The sequence below is a fragment of the Antechinus flavipes genome, chromosome 3 (genome assembly GCF_016432865.1).
Source record: "Antechinus flavipes isolate AdamAnt ecotype Samford, QLD, Australia chromosome 3, AdamAnt_v2, whole genome shotgun sequence".
In the NCBI taxonomy this organism is placed as follows: domain Eukaryota; kingdom Metazoa; phylum Chordata; class Mammalia; order Dasyuromorphia; family Dasyuridae; genus Antechinus; species Antechinus flavipes.
This window is the reverse complement of record NC_067400.1, coordinates 502,025,014-502,048,124: the sequence shown is the minus strand read 5'-3', so window position 1 is coordinate 502,048,124 and position 23,111 is coordinate 502,025,014.

Sequence of the window (23,111 nt, the reverse complement as noted above, 5' to 3'; positions counted from 1 at the left end):
AGAAACTTAACACTTTCTAGCTGTGTGACCCTGGGCAAGTCACTTAACCACAATTGCCTCAGCAAAAAAAAAAAAAAAGAAAGAAAGAAAAGGAAAAAAAGAAAAGAAAAAGAAAAAACAAGCCATTTCCCCTCCAAAACAAAACAAGATGTCAAGAGCTACTTCAAAAAAAAAAAAAACAAAGAAAAATAATAACTTTAAATTAAAACCATGGAATTATAAAATTTATAATTGGAAGTTACTAATAGTAACATAGAACATGAATTCCTTTTTCCAACATCCAATAGAAGTATTGACATAGCTTCTGCCTAAAAACCTTTAATAATTGACAAAAACAGTCCATTTTTGGACAGATTTAATTGCTAAAAAGTTTTTTTTTTAATTGAGTCAAAATCTGTCTTCTAGTAACTTTCAAATTAGTCCTAGTTTAATAATAATTGACAAAGCAGTCCATTTTTGGACAGATTTAATTGCTAACAAGTTTTTTTTTTAATTGAGTCAAAATCTGTCTTCTAGTAACTTTCACAATTAGTCCTAGTTTAATCTTGTAGAATCAAGGAGAATAAATCTAATCTCAACCCCTTTACCAAATGAAAACTCTTCAAATTTTGAAAAGAATTATGGTGTCCTTTCAAATCTATACTTGGGCCAGTGAAACATTTCCAGTTTTTCAATCAGTTCTTACACAACATGATTTCCTATTTCTTTATCACTCCTATTCTGGATATTATCTCATTTGTCATAGGCTTTTTATTAAATGTGGAGATGAGGTGATCAACTTCCAGTTGACCTTTTAAAAATTCTATAAGATGATGCTGTCAAAGTGCTGCACTACAAAGTGCCAGCAAATTTGGAAAACTCAACAGTGGCCACTAGATTGGAAAAGATCAATTTATGTCCCAATCCTAAAGAGAGGCAAGGCCAAGAAATATTCTAATTATTGAATAATTGTGCTCATTTCATGTGCCAGCAAGGTTCAGCTTAAGATTTTGCAACCTAGATTTCAGCAATATGTGACCTGAGAATTGCTAGAAGAGCAGACTAGTTTTCAAGGAGGCAGAGAAAGTAGAGACCAAACTCTCATTATTCATTGGAGACAGCAAGAGAGTTCAAGAAAAACATTTACTTCTGCTGCATCGACTATATTAACTGTCTTTAACTGTATGGAAAATAACAAAATGTTGCAAATCCTCAAAGAAATGGAAATAATGGGTCATTTTACTTGTCTCCTGAAAAAAATGTATGTGGACCAAGAAGCAACAATGAGAAGCAAATAGGGAACAATTGATTGGTTTAAGATTGAAAAAGAAGTATGATAAAGCTATACATTGTTATCTTATTTATTTAATTTTTATGCAGAATACTTCATATGAAATGCCAAGCTGAATGAATCAAAAGCTAGAATTAAGTTTGATGAAAGAAATATCAACAGCTGCTTATATCACTTCATGGAAGGAAATCTATATCAGATCTGGACTTCATATTAAAAAAGAGAGATATTGACTTTCTGTCAAAGGTTTTTGTACTTAAAAGTATGTTTTTTGCCACCCCAATAGCAGCATATGGCTATGAGAATTGGACTATAGGGAAAGCTGAGTCTCACAGGATAAATGATTTTGAATTGTGGTACTTGAGAAGATTTTTGAGAGTCCCTTAGAAAGCAGAAATCAAATCAGTCAATACTTAAAGAAATTAATTCAGATTTAGCACTGGAAGGTCAAATGGTGAAGCTGAAGTTGAAATATTTTAGCCAAAGAATGAGAAAATTAGAAAAAAACCCCAATGTTGGGAAAGACAGAAAATAAAAGGCAAAATAAATGGCAGAGATGAGGTGGATATATGATAGCAGAAAAAATGAACATAAACTTGGACAGATTTTGAAAGTAGTGGAGTAGAGAAGAGCCAGGTGTCTTATAGTCCATGGGATCATGAAGAATAAGACAGTACTAATCAATAAAGACAAAAATATGAGGAAAAATATTCTTTTTTTTTGGTTTCTATATATGTGTATTTGTGTGTGTTTAGCTAGAATGTTACTTTCCTTGTTTTGGATAATTATAAGTTTTAATTTTGTCTAAGTTCAAATGAGCTTTTTATAAATTACCATGTCACATTGCTAATTAGTTCTGAGACTGCAAACCACTAAAAATTTTCATTTTCTCCTCACAGAACTGTTTTCTAGCCATATCTCTTCCATTCTACATTTGTGCAATTGAGTTTTCAAGCCCAACTATAAGATTTTATGTTTATCCTTTTAAACATCCTCTGAAGTTTAGCCTAACTTCTCTAGCCTGACAAGATCTCTTTAGATTCAGGCATATAAAGTATTAGCTATGTCTCTCAGTTTTGTGTCATTTATAAATTTAATTGTTATGTGTTTTTTCTCAATCATTGTTAAAAATGTTGATTAGTTCCAAGGACAAATTAGTGTATTCCTCCACTAAGAACCTTCTACCAGACTAATATCGATCCATTAATCAATACCCCTTGGATTTAGTCAGTTTCTCAATAAATCTACATTTAGTTATTAATACTAGTTTTTGTAGGATGCCTTTCTAAAAGATAGTTATACTTCATCTATGACTCCTCTCACTAGTCTAAAATGGAGAGGAGAAAGACAATAAAAAAAAAAATGATGGCACTATAAATTGTTTAAACTTCTAGCTTAGTTGGGCACCACATGCTTAAACAGAAATTGGGTCTAAAGGTTACTGACTCTCTCCCACTTCCTCTGTCTCTTCCACCTTGTTCTTGTGTCATTCTCGTAGTCTGAGTTTAATTCTGGGTTATTTATTTGGAAAAGCAAATCAAGTTTGTCCACTTAGAGGGAAAGCCTGATCCCTCTGAGTTCTAAAAGCATGTGGTGTTTTTCTTCAGTTATCAGAGATTTGGAATTAATTGAAAATTGCCTCTTATTCTCAGATGGGAACACTCTTTTCAGTGAAAACTCCTCCCTAATGCCCTAGCAAAGAGTCAGTCTAACTGGGATCTATACAAACCATCACACAGGTATCCTTTCATACACTGAGCCTTCACAATGTCCATGGATTCCTTTAACATATAAGATGATTCTACTGGAGGTTCAGACTTAAATTTCCTCCTTTCTCTGTGCCATAGGGCATCCAAATTTTCCCCAAAGAATCTCTTCTCCTACATTAGGGAAATCCAAATGGAATTCTAATTCATCTCTTAGTAGCATAAATAACTTAAATTAAAAGGAAAATAAATTTCTAAAAGCCCCAAAGAAGTGTTGAACTCCTCAAATGGCATCAATATTTGGACTTGGATTTTCAGGCTTTTTAAGATTGGCAGAGGAACTTTATGTGCTATCTGCAGTTCATTAAGATCTCAGATCTTATTGCATATACTTAAACTTATATTAAAATAAGACAAACAGTCCAAGTCTGCTTAAAAGTAAAATAGAAAAAACAAACAAATATTAATAAGTTGTTTCATTAAGCTCTAAGTGAAACATTAGGCCTTTGTATTTTAAGGCTACAAAAATCCATCATGCAAACTCTAAACTGTCCATTGTAGTTTCAACACATAGTTGGGCAATCTTGATCAAATAAAAAGAGTAATACAAAATGTATCAGAATTTAAGAATTCAAATATGCAAAGATTATCATCAAGAACCAGGTCAGATTTGTAAGGAATCATATGAGAAAATGTTGATTTCTGTTCACTTGTAGTCTAAAAGAGAAAAAAAGCAAAAAAGGGCAGGGAGCTAAGAATGAGAGTCCTAAAAGAAGAATCTCTCTGGTGTGTGCTTGCAAATGTGAAAGACTCTCAAATTATTCCACACAAAGTTCCTACAGTGTAGCATGTTCTTTGGGTCTATTTCTTCAACTTCATTCTCATTAGTAGGCTAGTCAGTGTTTCTTAAACTTTTTTTTATATGTGATCCCTTTGTGCCTGAGAAATTTTTATGACTCCTTGGAATACATAGGAATATTAAATAAATATACAGATCAAACATTTACTTATAATAAAGCATAATTTCATGACCTCCATATTCAATTATGTGACTCTATACGGGGTCACAAACCACAGTTTAAGAAGCTTTGAGATAAGTCACTAGAGATTAATTACTATTTTCCTCATTCAGAGGAGATAATTCTGTTTAATATTTAATAATTCTATCATTGAGTAGAATACTGAGGGAAGATTAGCTAGAATCCTGAGGGTTACATTAGTAGTAATGTTGCTCATCAAACCCCATAAGCATACTTTCCATTGATTATCAATCAGACTTAATTTACTTTTAGAAAGTGTTTATTAAATAGGGTTATCATGAGACATGATACAAGGAAAATATCCCAAATGTCTGGGACACATTCTACCACAAATTCACATGGGATTCAAGGAAAGTGTGAGTACATACTTAAAATAAAACAATCGTGAAACTCATGTGTAGAAAACATATGTGGGCAACATGTAAACTCCTAAGATTCTGAACATCATCTGATAAGATAAGATACTGGACACTGAGGTCCTTTCTGAGGTCCTTCAATTGATAAGGCTTCAACCCCTACTACAGAGAGGGTAATTTTGAGGGGCTGGCCATATTATATGATTGCCAGAAGTATATTTGCTTAAAAGACTTTTTTTATGGAGAACTCACATAAGGCAAAGACTCACATAGAGATCAGAAGAAGCATTTCAAAAACATTCTCAGGGTATCTCTGAAGAACCTTGGGATTGATTTTGAGATATGGGAGATATGGGCACAGAACTGCCCAGCATGGTATGTTTACATCAAAGAAGAAACTATATGAGCAAAGCTTTAAAAAATGAGATGCACAGATTTAGAGACATCTCCATTCCAAATGTTCATATGGATTATTGTGTCTGACTTGTTATGGAGCCTTCTGATCTCATACTGGTTTGATCAATCACAGTTGGACACACTATACATAGTCCTAAATATAGTGATGTTATTTTGGCTCTCTTTGCAGCTATCACCCACTTTTCTTGAGTCCATTGCCAGTTTTTTTTTTTTCCAAGTGGGACATAGGGATCATGTTCCCTCAAATTTATTCTTTCCTCCACTGGCTGTCTTTCTGCACCTGTGTTTGTCCACAGTCCATCCTGTGGATGGATATTTGTTACTAGGTTATTCTCTGACGACATAGTCAATATGGAGTGTGTATGTGTGTGTATGAATGTACACATTATATACATATTTCAGATTCGGCATCCTCTTTCTACTCTTATCTTCTGGTATATGTATGAGGGTTTTTTCCTTCTCAAAGCAAGCCCAATTCAGACAGGAAGCTCCCCAAAATTGGACTGCCTTCTATTGAAATTCTAAGTATTTAAAGCCCCACAGAGGTTTGGTCACCTTGTTAAGTTAGCCAATTTAATGTTCCAAAAGAGGGACAATTAGCTAGTCCTTTCCTCATCCAAAGAGATTCATATCTCATCAAAGGATGATAATGTATACACCATGCTACTCATACATATAAAACTTCATAAAGACACATGAAAAACTATATTAAAATATTATTTTAAAACCCCTATAATTCTAAAAAGCTTTGTAATGAAATTACATTTTATTAATTGAGATAGGGGTGATGAATACCTATAAATATGGAAATTTTTATCTATAAAAATAGTCATTTGAGCCCAGTATTTCTGTAACTCCTTGATTATATTGGATTTAAACTCCAAATAATGGGACCAAAGTCATGAATTTAATCTCTATTTGGTGTAGTTAGTGTCATTTTGTTATGTGGTCACAGACTGCATTTTTTACAACTGTTTTATAAATGTATCTTGGTGATTGTGTAAATGAGTGTGGGAGGGATTTAAATAAAATAATCAGGAATTACCTTGTAGAAAACAATTTCTTTTAAAAATTCTTTTCCTTGCTTTTGCACACTTCTTACTATTTCTGGAGTAGAAGTAAACAGTTTTTCACTCAGTCCTTTTTTGTGAAGTAAGAGTAAAGTTTTATTTTGAAGCACAGTATGTATATAGGTGAGTATGCATTGATTCTAAAGGCAATTGAATTTGAATCCCAGCTTTGTCATTTATTAACTATGCAACTTTGAGCAAACCAAGTTACCTTCTAAGTCCTTCATTTCCAGTGGCTAAATGAGGATCTGGAAAGCATGTTCTCTTAGGATCTAGCTTTGAGATAAAAAACACATCATCTTTGTCATTGTCATCATCATCATCATCATCATCGTCATCATTGTCATTGTCATCACCATCATTATCATTGTTGTTATCATGATCATCAATGTCATCATTATCACTTTAAAGATGGAGAAGAAGCTTAAAATTTATGAGAGGCTATGTGGGGTAGGAGAATGAATCCTGGATTTGGAGTCATAGAATAAGAGTTCAAGTCCTTATTCTGCCCCTTACTACCTGTCTGACTTTCTGCAAAGCACTTAACTTTGGGGGGCTTAGGTTTCCCCAAATGTAAAATGATAGCATTGGAATAATGGTTCCAAAGGTCTGTTGGAGCTTTAAATATATAATCCCATTATCCTGTGACTTTATGGAAAAATAACTTTTCTGAGCTCAGGATCAATTCCACTGAGTCACCTGGCTATTCTTGTGGTGATTAATCTGCTGAAAAGAAGGCTTCTCCAAAATTTTCAGAAAACAGTCTCATCCTCTTTCTAGTTCTCTTTTGTTTTCTTTTCTTTTTTCTGTGGGGTTCTTGCTTTCCCTCCTTGCCTATGCAAACTGTTTTCAAGTTCTTACCTTTTCTACTTAGGAGGTTAATCCTGGTAAACTCAATCATGCTGAAGTGCTCATGAATGATAAGGAGTTTTTCCATTTTAATAGGTTAATACCTTTACTCAAAGGAAGAGGTAATATGCTAATTACCTCTTTCAGGCATTTCTATTTCAGGCATTATCTAGTACAAGGGAGGATTTGTTAGTGTATAGGAGACCCTCCCTAGGCTGATATAATAAAGAACTTTATGCTATATTCCTATACTAGAATGTAAATTCCAGCAAAGTATTGCGAGGATAAACACCTTGCTCCTAATCAGATAGTTGTTTTGTGTCAAAGGCAGTACTTGAACCTCACTTTTCTTAACTCTGAGGATGATTTTATTCATTATGCTATACATTATCATGTTACAAATCTTAAAATTATACATGTATGTTATTATTACAAAAGACCTAGGTTTTGGTAAAGGGCAAAGTCCTTGAGATCTATTTGAAAAGCATTTTGAGCTCCTCAAATGTTCTTGTTTTTTGGTTAACATTTCAGCATCACTTTGTTTTATATAGACCTTATTAGTAGTAATATTATGTACTTTTGTAGCACCATTAGGAAGAATATTTCTTTTACCACTAAATCCCTGGGCAAACAGAGAACTACACTGGGGATCATTGCCTATATCATCTTATCCCTATGTCTTCTAATTGTGTGAGTTTGGGCAATGCAAGAGGTACAGTCTCCCTTTCTTTGTCTGTGACCATAAAAAATACAGAAAGATTAATGGTCACCAGAGATGTATAATTATAAGGAGCCTACACTGATGTGGCATTATGATATAGCCATGATCTTGGGTTCTTTAGGGCTAAATCAGCAAACTACAAACTGTGGAAAGTCCTATCAAGTTGGCAAAGCTTCAAATACCCTAGAGATGAGGAGCTTGCAAGACAAGATCAGCCTAGCTAAAATTGGAAAATCTAATTACCAGATTATCCACAAATCATAGCAGGTCATGGAAACTCTCCTACATGATTCAGCTCTCTTCCTAGTCAAATTTTTCTGAGTTTTTGTAATACTCTGGCTCTAGGTATTCTTTCTTACCTCCTATGGTTTTCAGCTTCCTATTATGTGTTGTCTTCCCCCATTAGATTGTGAGCCTCTTGAGGGCAAGGCCTGTGTTGTATACTTCTTTCATCTCCAGAACTTAGCATAGTGGTTGGCACATACTATCTGCTTAATAAATGTTTATTGACTATTAAAGCATAGAGGGATTGTATTCTGTGTCGTTGGAAGGAATACCCATACTGATGTAAACATGGGTCTTTGAAGTACTGAAGTATACTATTACTAAATTCATTTTTATCATTTCCAGTATTACCAGTAACATTACTTTTTTCCTGACCTGGAAGCTTAAAAATTGCAATCACTACTCAAGAGGCAGGAGAGAAAGCATTGTATTAGTTGTGTGATCTGTGACAAGTCACTTAGCCTCTCTGAGTTTTAGTTTCTTCTTCATAGGAATTATAATATTTGTAGCACTCACTTTACAGCATTACTGTGATTTTAAAATCTTTGTAAACCTAAGAAAATTATAGAAATATGGTTTGTTGTTAACCTCTACTTTGCTTGAAGACATCATTAAATCCTGCTGATTTTCTTTCAGTAATGTTTTCTGGATTTTCCTCTTTCCTATTCTCTTCTAGACAGGGTCTTAGAATAGGCCCTAATGAATTTAAATTTTAACTCTACCACAATAGTCAACTCACCAGGACTCTTAGGAGTGTTCTTCTATTGAAGATGCCTTAGTCCCAAATGAAAATAGCCTTTTATTTCTTCCCCTTTACTAAATATTCGTGAAATAGTAAAGAAAATCTTAAGTAGAATTGTTTGTTTACTGTTGTGCCACCATTTGCATGCAGGATAGCTATATACACAGTGTTCATCCTCTGTTGCTATTTAGGACCAGTTTTTTTTTTTGTTGACTTAGGAGAAACAAGGCTAAAAAAGATGATTCACCCAGTATTTTCCAGTATTCCTGACTCCCCCATCACTACCTGGTTATTTATCAGTATCCAACCAGGAAGCTATAGTAGAACAACCGATGTAAACCACAACTGGCTGATGGGATGCAGATTGATAGGGTGGGAGAATGGATCACCTATGTAATCTAGTAAGTATACCTTGTATAATGTAGTAAGAATACATGTTTTTATTTGACTTTAAGTTAAAATAGAGATTTCTTTAATATCAAATTACTGTTTAGCCTTGACTGCTGCAGATCTCAAAATGGTATTCTGTCTTTCATTGTCTCCAACAAACCATATGCCTTTGCTATATGATTCCAGAATCATCAATTCAGTGAAGTCTTTCCAGATCTAACCCATTCTACTTTGCAGGTATTTTAGTCACTATAGTATCTGCCAGAATTTAGATACAAATAGAATCAGTTGTGTGTTTCTGTTTCTGTGACACATGTTCTTGTGTTTTTAGCTGGTGTCTATCCCAACTCCTCAGATAACCCATTCCTTTTCAAAATTAGCTTTAACATAAACTGCCTAAAATTGTATTTCCAAAGATATTCAATCATACTTGGGAAAAAATGGCATCTCTTAAAAGGAGAGGTAGTAATTAATGGGGGCAGTGGTCATCCCTAAGGGTAAGGACTCTTATCATTTATAACCCTGTATATATTAGAAATAATGCTGCTGTGTAGCAAATAAAGGATTGGGTGACTCATTTAAAGTAGGTGCATATATAGGCATAGAGTTTCATACATAGTAGATATTCAACAAGTGCTTTTATTTTTGAATGACAGAATGAGTAAATAAATGAGTGAATGAATGGAGGTATGAATGAAAGAAGGAAGGAAGGAAAAATCTCCTTCAGAACTGTCAGTATTCATCCCTCAGTGCAGCCGGAACTTTATCATCATGCCATGGGTTATATCTTTCTTTGCTTTTGATGAGCCAGATGGTATGCATACATCAAAGAGAATTGGGCTCGACATCCATTTGAGTCACACTGAATATATGCTTGGTTAAATATTTTTTCATTTTCTGAAAATCTTACTGAGTATATGCTCTAGAGAGCACAGCTTTCGTTTCCCTCTCTAAAGCACAAGTCAAACAGTGAGAAATGCTGAAGTGAAGGGAATGAATAATGAGGCATGAAGAGGCCTGGATAGCCATTTGGAATAAGACTTCAAAGAACCCAAGCCTCATCCTGAACTGCGAGCTTCTCTTCATTATAATAGGCAACGGAGGTCAAGAGTCAAATCTTTGCAAAATGATGTTGCTACTTAGGAAAGGCATTCTTTGACCCCATTCTTCTGTAGTTGCACACATTTTGTTAAATTACATACAGATGAAGCAGGAAGTCCTTGTTGTTGATGATGAAGATTATATTCATAAAAATAGATTACATTTATAGAGCACTTGAGAGTGAGTCCTTCATATTTTATTTCATGATCCACACAATGATCTTTGTCAAGAAGATTGTGCAAAGAACACCCATATTTTATAGATGAGAAAGCAAAAGCAAGGAAAGGCAAAGTGGTGAATTATTAAGTCACAGGACCAGAACTTGAATCCATATCTTAATGCTTAGGCCACTGCAATTTCTAAGACATCACACAACTGTACTTAAATATTACAATGAATTTCCTAGAAATGAAGACATTTTGTTTCATTATTATTATGGATAGAGAACTTTATCAACTCTATACAACATTTTGTAGTATCTTTGTAATTTCCTTGACATAATTTTTTTTCTTGTCAGATAAGTAAGTCAGTGTATGAGTAAATATTTGTTAAGGGCCTACTATGTGTCAGACACTATGCTAAGCTCTGGGAATATAAGGATGCATAAACACCTGCTTTTTTAGATGCACCAATTTCTAGCTAAACAGCAATCAATACAACAGTAGAATGTAATCTATGAAGATGTGTTCCATCATTTAAATTGTAAATATTTGTAATTTTCCCATACAGAACAATTTGAATAAGTAAACATGTTTAACTAATACAGAGTTTATTTCTGAGTCATATATTTAGGAATATATGTGAAAAATCTCACATTTTAATACATTTTGTTTGGATGTTGTTCAGTCATATTTAACTCCTTGGGACTTTTTTTTTTGGGGGGGGGAATTAGAATGGCTTCCCATTTCCTTCTCTGGCTTACTTTACAGATAAGAAAACTGAGACAAAAGTGACCTGACCAGGGTTACATATCTATAAGTGTCTGATGCAAGATTTGAATTTAGGAAAATGAATTTTCTAACTCCAGAACAAGAACTCTATCCACTGTGCCACTTAGAAACCCTTCACGATAATAGGATATCCCAAAGAAGAGAACTACTTCAATCTAGGCAGATTGACACCACCTATGACACTCTAGGTATGTCCTAAGGAACTGCCAGTGATACACAGAGATTATGCAATTTACTCAGAGCTATTATGCTAATCTCCTAATTCGTTTTCTGACTCAGGTTTTTCTCTTTCCAATTCTTTATAAAGGCCAACAAAATAATCTTAAGACATGCCTGATTACATATCTCCTCTACTCAAAACTTCAGTGGTTCTCAGTTGTTTTAAAAATAAATAAGGATAGAGTTCTGGGATTGAAATAGTGAGTTCTATTTTTATAGCTAAAAGTTCTGATAAAGGTCTCATCTCCAAAATATGTAGAGAATTGATTCGAATTTATAAGAAATCAAGCCATTCTCCAATTGATAAATTGTCAAAGGATATGTACAGACAATTTTTGGATGAAGAAATTGAAACTATTTCTAGTCATATGAAAAGGTATTCCAAATAATTATTGATCAGAGAAATGCAAATTAAGACAAGTCTGAGATACCACTACATACCTATCAGATTGGCTAAGATGACAGGAAAAGATAGTGACGAATGTTGGAGGGGATGTGGGAAAACTGGGATACTGATGCATTATTGGTGAAGTTATAAACAGATCCAACCATTCTGGAGAGTAATTTGGAACTACACTCAAAAAGTTATCAAACTGTGCATACCCTTTGATCCAGCAGTGTTTCTACTGGGCTTATGCCCCAAAGAGATACTAAAGAAGGGAAAGGGACTCTTATGTGCAAAAATGTTTGTGGCAGCCTTTTTCATAATGACTAGAAACTGGAAATTGAAGGAATACCCACCAATTGGAGAAAGGCTGAATAAATTGTGGTATATGAATGTTATGAAATATTATTGTTCTATAAGAAATGACCAGCAGGATGAATACAGAGAGGCTTGGAGAGACTTACATGAACTGATGCTAAGTGAAATGAGCAGAACCAGGAGATCATTATACACTTCAACAACAATACTACATCCTCTCTTCAACAATGAGAGCATCCAAATCAGTTACAATTGATCTGTAATGAATAGAAGCAGCTACACCCAGAGAAAGAACACTGGGAAATGAGTATGGACCACAATATAACATCTCCACTCTTTCTGTTATTGTTTGCTTGCATTTTTGTTTTTTCTTCTCAGGTTATTTTTACTTTCTTTTTAAATCCGATTTTTCTTGTGCAAAAAGATACTGTATAAATATGTATATACATATTGTATTTAACATATTTAACATGTATGGGACTACCTGCCATCTAGGGGAGGGGGTAGAGGAAAGGAGGGGAAAATTTGAAACAGAAGTTTTTGCAAGGATCAATGTTGAAAAATTACCCATGAATATGTTTTGTATATAAAAAGCTATAATAATAAAAAAAACAAGAAATAGTGAGTTCTATATTTAAATTTGTTCCAATTAATTAATTTTTAGGGGTTAAGTGATTTGTCCAGGATCACACAGCTAAGAAGTATTAAGTGTCTGAAGCCAGATTTGAACTCAGTTATTCCTGACTCCAGGGTTGGTGCTCTATCCACTGTGCCAACCAGCTGCCCTAATTACAAGTATTGTAATAAATATTTATTAAGTGTCTATTAGGGTTAAGCTATGCTGGTCAGTAAAGATACAAAACCCCAAAGGAGGAAGACCCTACTCTTAGAGAACATGTGTTCTCCTAGATGGATCTAACATGAACATGAACAATTAATTGAAGAAAATTTGGGGTGGGAGAAAGAAATAACAACTGGAAATGACAATCAATAAAGATTTCCTTTATGAAGTGTCAACTGAACTGAGTTGATAATTCTATGACACAGATATGAGGAGACTGAATCAGGGCAGAGGGTATTATGCAAAGACCCCATTCCCCAAAGGAGATATAATGCTAAGTTGGGTGAAAACTAGTAAATTAATTTGGATTGATTGTTGACTATATGAAGGACAATAATATGAAGTAACCATGGAAATGTAGGTGGAAGTTAAATGACAGTCTTAAATGCCAGACTGAAGAATTTATATTTAATTTTAGTAGCTACAGGGAGTTACTGAATATTTTTGAGTGGATAATTGACAGGAAGATTTTTTTGGTAGTTGTCTGGAGAAGGGATTGGAGAAGGGACAGCCTAAAAGCAAGAAAAATAACAAGAAAATTATTGAAATAGTCTAGGAGACAGGTAATAAAGACCTCAATTAGAATAATGGTCATGTAAATCAAAAGAAGATAGATGTGAAAGAAGTAATGAAGCATAAGGCTAGCACACTATATTACTTTATTACTTAGTAACTGATTAAAGGTGGGGGTTAGGAAAAATAAAGAGTCAAAAGTGATGAGTTACTGGAAGAATGATAATGGTGGTGTTTGATAAACCCAAAGATTCAAGCTTTAGGGATAAGAACTCCACATTTGACAAAAATTGCTGGGAAAACTGAGCAGTTTGGTGAAAACAAGGCCTAGAGAAACATTTCACACTGTATAGCAAGATAAGGTTAAAATACATAAATGATTTAGACATAAAAGGTGATATCATTGGTAAATTAGGAGAGCATGGAAAAAAACGTGCCTGTCAGATCAGCGGATTAAAGGAAGAGTTTATGACCAAACAAGAGGTAGAGAGCATAACAAGATATAAAATGGATGACTTTGTTGACTTGACATAGAAAAGCTTTTGAACAAATATGTCAATGCAACCAAAATTAGAAGGAAAACAGAAAACTGAGAATTTTTACAGCATTTCTCTGATAACACTAGGTCTATATTTCAGAGAGAATCAAGAATAGGAAAAAAGTTTTCTGCAAAATTTCTAGAAAAATATTTATAGAAGCTTTTTGTTGTGGCAAAGAATTGGAAAACAAAGGGACAGCCTTGGAATATTATATTGGGGAATGGCTGAACAAGTTGTAGTATATGATTGTGACAGAATGGTATTGTGCTATAAGAAATGATGAATGGGATGGTTTCAGAAAAATCTGGAAAGACATATCAATCTGGGCAAAGTAAAGTGACCATAAGTAGGATATTGAAAATAGTGTTATATTGTAAGGATAATCAACCTTAAAAAACTTAGCTAATCTGATCAAGGTAATGACCCAAGACCAAAGTATCCATGATGAAAAATGCTATCTACTTTCAGAGAGAAAGAGAGAATAGAACTTTGAATGCAGATTGAAATATACTTTTCTTTATTTTTATTCTTTCATTTTATTAATTTTTGCAATATGAATAATATGGAAATGTTTTTGCATAATTTCACATGTATAGTAAATATTGAATTGTTTGCCTTCTTGAGTTGGGGTGAGAGGGAGGAAGGAGGGAGAAGATTCACAACTCAAAATTTTTAAAAAATGACTTAAAAACATTTTACATGTAATTGAGAAATATTTAATCAAGTAAAGTTAATCATAAAAATACTAAAGAATAAAAAAAACCTACAAATTTTTGATGGAGTGAGTATAAGTAGATAAGACTTTTTACAGGAGCTTCAAGGCAACATGTCAGTTAAAAAAATCTGATGCATTTTTAATTTGTATTGAGAGAAGATTAATGTCCAGAATAAGGAGGTGATAGTCTCAAGGCATGCTGCCCTATTCAAATCACTTCTATAATATAATGTTTAGATTTGTGTACTATGTTTTGTTCACAATTTTGTAATGCTACTTTGACAAACTGAAATACATCCTGTATAATGAGTGGTTGAAGGAGTTTGGGATATTTAGCTTGGGGAAGAGTAGACAGAGGAAAATAGAAACTTCCCTCAAATGTTTTGAAGTATTCTTATATGCATATATTTATCTTGGCCCAAGAAGGCAGAATTAAGAGCAGTATATGACTTTCAAATAGGCAGTTTTAATGTCCAACAATCAAAATTTATCAAAGTGGGTTGAACTGCTTCTGAGACAGTAGGGTCTCTCTCACTAGAGCTCTTCAAAAAAGATCTTGGAATTATGATAATAGAGATTCTATTCAGTTGTAAATTAAACTAGATGAGCTCTGAGATTCAGTGACTTATTATGAATCTATTGTGTATAAAGCCTGACACTAACCTGCTAGATACTAGGCATATCAAAAAACAGCATAATCCCTGACTTCCAGGTGGAGCAGACTTAACATATACGAATTGGGTAGAAAGCGACACAAAGTAATGCTCTACACAAAGTGCACAAGGGAAATTGGAGGAGGAAGTGATCTGTTTAAACCAGGAGGGTATGTGTGGGGGAGGATTCTGGGAAGATGGGAAGATGGCAGAGTAGGTTGGTAAATTTCAAGCTCTCCAGATTTCCCCCACAAATAGAACAAATTTGCACCTCAGAGCAAACATAGAATGGTGAAAAATCAAGAAGACTCGGGGAAGAACAGGGGTCTTCCTGATCCAACCTGAGAAAATCTGAAGACCCCAGATTGGGGATTAACAGGTCTGAAATGCAAACACCTCTGAGCTAGCTCTGCAGAAACAAGTGGGGACCCCTCTAGTTAGCTGGGTATGGCTGAAGCCCCAATAGGAACTACAGAGATTTTCACCTCCAAGACTGTTTGTGGAGTGGGGGTGTAAGTCCAGGAAGACTGAGGGAATTTAGGCCAATTAGGTCCGATTGTGTTGTGGAGCCACAGACTTGGGTGAGAAGGAACCAGTACTCGGTGAGTGTAGAAGTAACTGGTTAGGGACACTGCTGATTGCTGGCATTTGCAGGAGGTAGAGATCTTGATTTGGGCTTCCTGATCAGAGGGGGGAGCTGAAGAGAAGCTTGAGACACCACCTTTCATCTCCTACTAAAGGTTTTTACACTAATACCTCTTATTAAAAAAAATGAAATGGCAAAGAAGAATCTCATCATTGAAACATATTATGGGAACAGGGAAGAACCAGGGTTCATCTTCAGAGGAGGCCACTTTAGTGTTAAAAAAAAATGCTTCTATTCCAAAGAGTAACATAAAATACTCCCTTGCCCAGAGAGAATTTATAGAAAAATTCAAAAAATAATTAAAAAGTCAAATGAGAGACACTGAAGAAAACTAAAAAGAAAAATAAAAACCATTAAAAAAAAGAGTATGAAAAAAAATTAAGCAACTAGAAAAGGAGATACAGTTTTAAAGATGAAAATAATTCTTTGAAGATTAGAATTAGGCAAAAGAAAGCCAGTGATGCTATAAAAGACCAAGAAATAACAAACAGATTATAAAGAATGAGAAAATAGAACAGAATGTGAATCATCTTATAAGAAAAACAACAGAAAGATCAAGAAGAGAAAATATAAAAAATAATTAGACTGCTTTAAAGTTATGACCAAAAAAAGAGAACTTTGACACATCAATGCAAGAAATAATCCAAGAAAATTGTCCTGGAGATATAGAACACAAGAGAAAGAGATTCTTTGTGGAAAACACACAGGAATATTATTGCTAAATTTTGAAACTCCTAGATCAAAGAGAAAATTTTGCAAGAAACAAGAAAAAAGCATTTCAAATATGCTTCAGCTATCTAATTGTACAATTAAAATTGTATAAGACTTAGCAGATACAATAAATGACCACAGGTCTTAGAATTATATCTACCAACCAAAAGAGCTAAGTCTGTGGCCAAAAATATCATATGCAGCAAAATTATTTATAATTTAGAATGAGAAAAAATGGATACTCTGAACTTGTAGATTTTCAGGACTTTCTATCAAACAAACCCGAACTTAACAGAAAAATTAACACATAAAAGCCAATATGAAAAATAAATTTTAAGATACTTAATATGAAAAAATTTTTAAACATGAACAAGTTATTTATGTTTTTAAATGTTTATTATATGTTTAAGATTCACATCAACAATAGGGTAGCTCAAAAGAAAGGTTGGCAGAGTTAAGCTAAAATTAGTGATCATGTTATACAAATGAGGTGTAGAAGGAGAATAAACAGAGGCATTAGAGGAGGAAGAGGGCTCATAGTTTTGAAAACCTACTCACATCTGGAATGAGTTTGATAGACAACACTACATATATACTATGAAGCACCCTCCAAAATCTATAAAGAAATAATTTGGAGAGGGATGGGAAACAAAGGGTGAGGGAAGAAGATAAGGGAGAAATCCTTGGGTAAGGGAGGTTAAGTAATAGCAAGGCAAGTTATGGAGTAGAATTTAATTAAAGAGGCAGCAGGGATAGTGTTATGCCCCACTTTCCCTAACTCAAATTTCCTGAATTGTTCTACCTCAGTTTCCCTGATGACAACCCTCCCTTCCTGGCCATTAGGACTAAGATAATTAGGGTTGTGGAGCTCTGGCCACTCTGGCATTCCAAAGAGTCATAAAACTCCAGATGGCTTAACTCAAATTCTTATATGGCACCCCCCATCTCCTGGTTCAGACTTCCTGTCTCTAGCTTCTTCACTCCCAACTTATCAGAATTTATGATCCTTCCTTCTTCACCCCAACCTGTCAGAATTAAAAAGTTATGGTCCTTCCTGGAGTTTCTGCTCACCAGTGCTCTGCCTCCCACCTTGCCTTTGTTTCCCTGAGAGCTGGAGCCCTATAAGAGTCTCTGGAATTCTTCACTTGTGGCTGGATGCTTTGAGACAAGAGTCCAATTCAGTTGGCTGGCTGATTATGGCTAATATGGCTGTCAGTCCAAACTTTCCACTATTAAAATATTTAAAAACACTCTAATCTCTGTCTTACCTCAGTTTCTTCGGCATTACAATAGGAAAGACAAATATGTGTCTATGGGGTATGTGTGTAAGTATGTGTATGTGTGTGTGTATATATATATATATATATATATATATATATATATATATATATATATATACATATGTATGCATAAATATCTTTTCTAAACTATTGCTTGCTTGGGGGTAGTTGTGGGGATTAAAGGGGGTAAAAAAGAATAAAATAAAAAACGTATATAGCAAAGAACCAAAGAACAATATATAAGAAAGTAAAGAAAAATGGACATTCATGAATATAATTTCTTCTACTAACATATATGTGTGTGTGTGTGTGTGTGTGTGTGTGTGTGTGTGTGTATGTGTGTATACTTTTTGATCTGGTAATTTGTTGTTATAATTTTTGAACCTCCCTGATATCCTGCTGGGCACATGAAAATGTTTTTTTTTTTTTTTTGTTTTGTTTTGTTTTGTTTTATATTTCTTTTCTGTTTTTCTTTTTTTTTTTTTCCTTACTCCATTTTTTTCAAATAAAATAAAATTTGTAAAAAGCCAGGATGGTGATGGAAAACTTCACAGAGGAGATACTTGAATTGTAGCTTGAAGCAAGAAAAGAATTTCAACTAGTAGAACTAAGAATCTGGATTCAAGTCATGAATGAATCTACAAATATAGGAGAGGGCAGGATGAGATCAGGGACTGCTAATAGCTTAATTTGGCTGCAACATAGAGTTCATGAAGGGACAAAATGTAAAATAAAGTTGGAAAGGTCAGCTGGAGCTAGATTGTGGGGAAATTTTAAATGCCAGGTTGAAGATCTTGTAACAAATAGCAATGTGACATAGTCGGAAAATGGGCTACATTTGTCTTTAGGGGAACTGGATTTGAATTTTGCCTTCCTTACTATGTGTTACCTTTGTTGTCACTTAACCTTTCTAGGTTCAGTTGTCTTATTTGTAAAATCAGTGAATTGCATTAAATGATCCACTTTTAATTCCTATTTTAGGTACTAGCTACTGAAGATTTTGAAGTAGGAAACTAACCCTGAGATCCCTCAGAGCTGTTCATTAGGAAATTATAGGGCTAAGTAGTTCAAAGGTAATTGAAAATCCGCTAAACTCTTATGGTCAATATTATTTGGCTGTTTGGCTGTTTTAGAATATAAAACTCAGGAGTTTCATCATGATTCACTGCAGTGCTACTGTTTTCTTGGCTCTGTGCATTTCACTGCTGCAGGCAAGAAGTGAGATCAATGTGGCTTAGGTGTTTGTTTCATTGTTGATGTTCTGTGGTCTGTCACCTTTGTAGGACAAGGCATGCATGCAGTAGACAAGGAGCCAGGGAAGATTTGGCACGTGCCAGATGGGGATTTGTGATACAGTCTCTCTGGACAATGGGCACGACTAACTAAGTGGCATGCTGAGCAACAAAGCATCTACCTATTGCTGAGTTGAATTAATTACACTCAATCAGCTACGTGCCAGCTAAAAATAGCTATTGCTTTGACTACATTTCCATTTTGGAAGGCTTGATCTTTGCCCAACAAAAGCATCGTTTTTTTGCTAGCGTGTTTCTTAGAAAGTAATACAGGTGCTATCTCTCTAAAGGAGATACAGGTGAATTTTCAGCAAGACATTGGCATTTTTAATATATTTTTATTCCAAGAAATTTTGTCTAGTTGGTAGTGACTGAGCTTTTGTTGTCTCATCTAACATGTTTAACTGAGCTTTATAATGGGGTTTTATTTTGTGAGCAGTCTGTATTCTTTGATTCTTCAGCAAAATGGATTGTAAAACATTGCTTATTATTCACCATTATGTTTCATGCGACTCCTTTTTTTTTAGTTAAAACTAATTTCTCTTAATAACTCGAGGATTATTCTAGTGGCTTCTTAATACTCAACCTAAATTGAAATAGATTATTTTCTTTCTCCATTTAGAATTTCTAAATAGGATGTTCATGGCTTCCCTCACTGATTATAGAGAGTAGTTTTTCAGTCACCCCTCTTCCTTCTTCCTAAAACCTCACAGTCATAAGGAAAACATTATTTATCTAAATTATTTATTTTTAATGAGCAATTTGACCTAATAAACATTTGTAATTTCTGAGTCTAAAAAGCTTCCAGATAGTTCAGTGCATAGAAAGCTGGGTCTGGAATCAGGAAGACCTTGCTTCCAGCCTCAGCACTCGCTAACCCTAAATTCTAACTTCTGTTTGCTTCAGTTTCCTCAACTGTAAGATGAGGATCATAATTGTAGCCATGTCTCCAGATTATTTACTATAGTGTCTGTTCATAGTAGCGATTAAATACTTCCTGCCTTCTTACCTAAGTACTCTAAACCACACAAATGTATTGGTTTTTGGAGATTCAGTATTCAGTTTACTTGGAAAATTATTCAGATGTATATTAAAGCTTTTTCAAATGGATAGCACATGTGGCTTTTTGTTAAGCTGTTTTTCAAAGTTCTCCCTTTTGTACCTACAAAATTGTAAACAAAGGGCATCAATTTTTTAAAATCCTACTTTGAAATCTTCAAATGATTTCAGATTACAGAGCTCAGAATTTATAGTCTAATTTTTAAAAATTGCTTTTAGTTATTTTCCAATTGTCTTTGATTTGGAGGGATCTCTGGAAGCATGATCAATTCTCTGGTGACTTCTTCCAGAAAGAACTTCCAGTTCTTTTAGAACTGGAGTGGGTCTTAGAGATCATAGGAGAAGGCAAAGTGGTATACTCAATAACAAACTTATATTAAGTGTATACTATGTTCCAGGTATCATTCTAGGTACAGGGGATAAAACAAAAATAAAAAGAGAAAGAAAAGAATAAAGAAACCATATCTGACCAAGGAAAATAAGACCATGGGGTTTAGAATAAAAGATGCTAGAGTTCAAATCTTATTCAATTTATTACCAGTGTGGGATCAGATAAGTTACTTAACCTATCTGGATCTGAGTTTCCTTTTCTATAAAAAGAGGAAGAGCTTGAACCAAAAGTTACATAACCAAGGTAACTTTGCAACCATTAACAATTAGAATTAGAATTTAGATCTTCTGGTAACCAAAGCTTTCCATTACACCATGCTTTTATTCCATATCAGCTTTGGTTTTGCTGAAAGTCAATGGTTTCCTTGGAATAATTCAGTTATTAAAACAGTGACCTTTAATAAATTTGTCTTTCCCTTTATAAAATATCAGGATTAAATGAATGTTTGTTAAAACCTGTTGTCAAAATTTAGCAATAAACAATATAAAACACTCTAACTTGGACATACTTCAATCTTACAATAAAAAGGAAATCTATAAAGCTCAGTAAATACATTAGAGTAAAAATAGATTAAATACTGAATTTATTAAATTACTGCTCATCAGTGTCATGTGCCAGTACTGTCTGTAATATTATTATAGAATCAAAAGACAGAAAGAAATCTTCCAGAATTATTTAGTGTATTCTCTTGGCCAAGTGAAGTTGGGACTAGGTGAGGGGAGGAAGGGATGGAGGGAAAAAGGGAGAGGGAGAGACAGACAGACAGAGACAGACAGAGACAGAGACAGAAACAGAGAGACAGAGAAAGAGAAAGAGAGAGAGAGAGAGAGAGAGAGAGAGAAAGAGAGAGAGAGAGAGAGAGAGAGAGAGAAAGAGAGAGAGAGAGAGAAAGAAAGAGAGAGAAAGAAAGAAAGAGAGAATATGTTTGTGTCCATGCATGGAGCGTATGGAGGGTCAAAACTTTTCCAAGGTAGTAGCGGGGAACTTGTGTCTCCTTTCCTTGAGAAAGATAGATGTAAAATAATTAGTTTGTTTATATTAAAAATTAAGAATAGACAATTAAAACTTTATTTCATAGGAAAAATAATAAATCCTCATTTTTCATATTATAAAATATAGAAGGAAAAAGAGAAGAAAAAAATCTTAAAAAATGAAGAGAATCTTAAAAGAAAGGGAAGGGAATAAGCATTTTTACAGTCTTTCTCTTTATATTACTACTATTACATATGAGGCATTCTGCTAAGCTCTTTTAATAATTATCTCAAATGATCTTCACAACCATCTTGGAAGATAGGCACTATTATTATCCCCATAGTACAGTTGAGGAAATTGAGGTAAACAGAGGGCAAATGACTTGCCCAAAGTCAGACAGCTAGTAAATATCTAGGGCCAAAAATGAACCCAGGTTTTCCTGATCTCAGGACAAGAATGCTATCCAGATGTTTTAAAAGACAGATGTTAGAAGAAAGTTAGGGAGAGGGAGCTTACTTAGAAACTATCCTCAGAAAGACAAAAGCTTCAGCTCTGTCATAGGGTGGAAAGCACTTTTATGTGTGAAATTAGAATACCTGGGTTTTAAACTTAGATTTATCCTTTATTACCTGTATTAATATTGGGGAAGTCACTTAACCTCTGCTGGCCTCACTTTGTAAAAAGAGAGAAATTGGACTAGATAATTTCTAAAATCCTGTTCAATTCTAAGTACTATAATCTGTGACCCTGTTGTGGGCCTAATATGTACAAATATTTTAAAGGAACAAACAATAAGCATTTGATAATGCTTAACAAATTTGATATGTGTCAAAAGTCTTAGTGCAAATACAAGCTTTAGCTTAAATATTTTAAGCATTAGCAAGGATTTTTGGAACACCTTGTAAATCCAAATAGTTTTTTTCTAAATAGTAGATAACAGGATTAATGGAAATGATTGAATCTGCTTAAATCTCTATGTTTATGCTTAAGTCTTTATGACCCTAAATGAATTCAGCAAATTTTTTTTTAAATGCTCATTACATGGGGTACACTGTACTGGGTCTTGGGGGATGCAAAGATAAGTATGAGTGGTCCCTCAATTCTTGGATCTTAATACAGAGGTTAGACTCCTTTGGAAATCCAGTTCTAACACTATATATGTATATATATATGAAGAAATGGCATTTGGACTAGATCATCAAGTATAGATAATATTTCAAAAGGAAAGTATAGAGCAGATGTTATGGGAAACAGGTTTTCTAGGTATGGTAAACAATACAAGATGGAAAAATGCAGAAAATGCAGAAAATATTTGTGGAACAGGTTGTGGTAGATAAATCACTAGGGCAAAGAATATGTTCAAGAGAAACTGAGCTCAGGCTCAAGAGCTAGCCTAGGATCATGTTGTAGAGGGCTTAGAATGGATTTTGGACTTTTTAGGGAATCATCAAATCATTTTTTTAAACTGGGAAGCACATGATCAGAGCTGTATTTGGGAGATTTATCTATCTGCATGTGTGCAGGATGCACTGTTATAGGGGACAATGTGGATACTGGAGAAACTGAAGAGATACAGTAATTTAAGTCGTTGGTTATGAAAATCTGAACTGGAGAATTGATTATGATGATAAATGATGGCAAGAATTCAAGTTATATTGTAATGGTAGAATTTAAAAATTG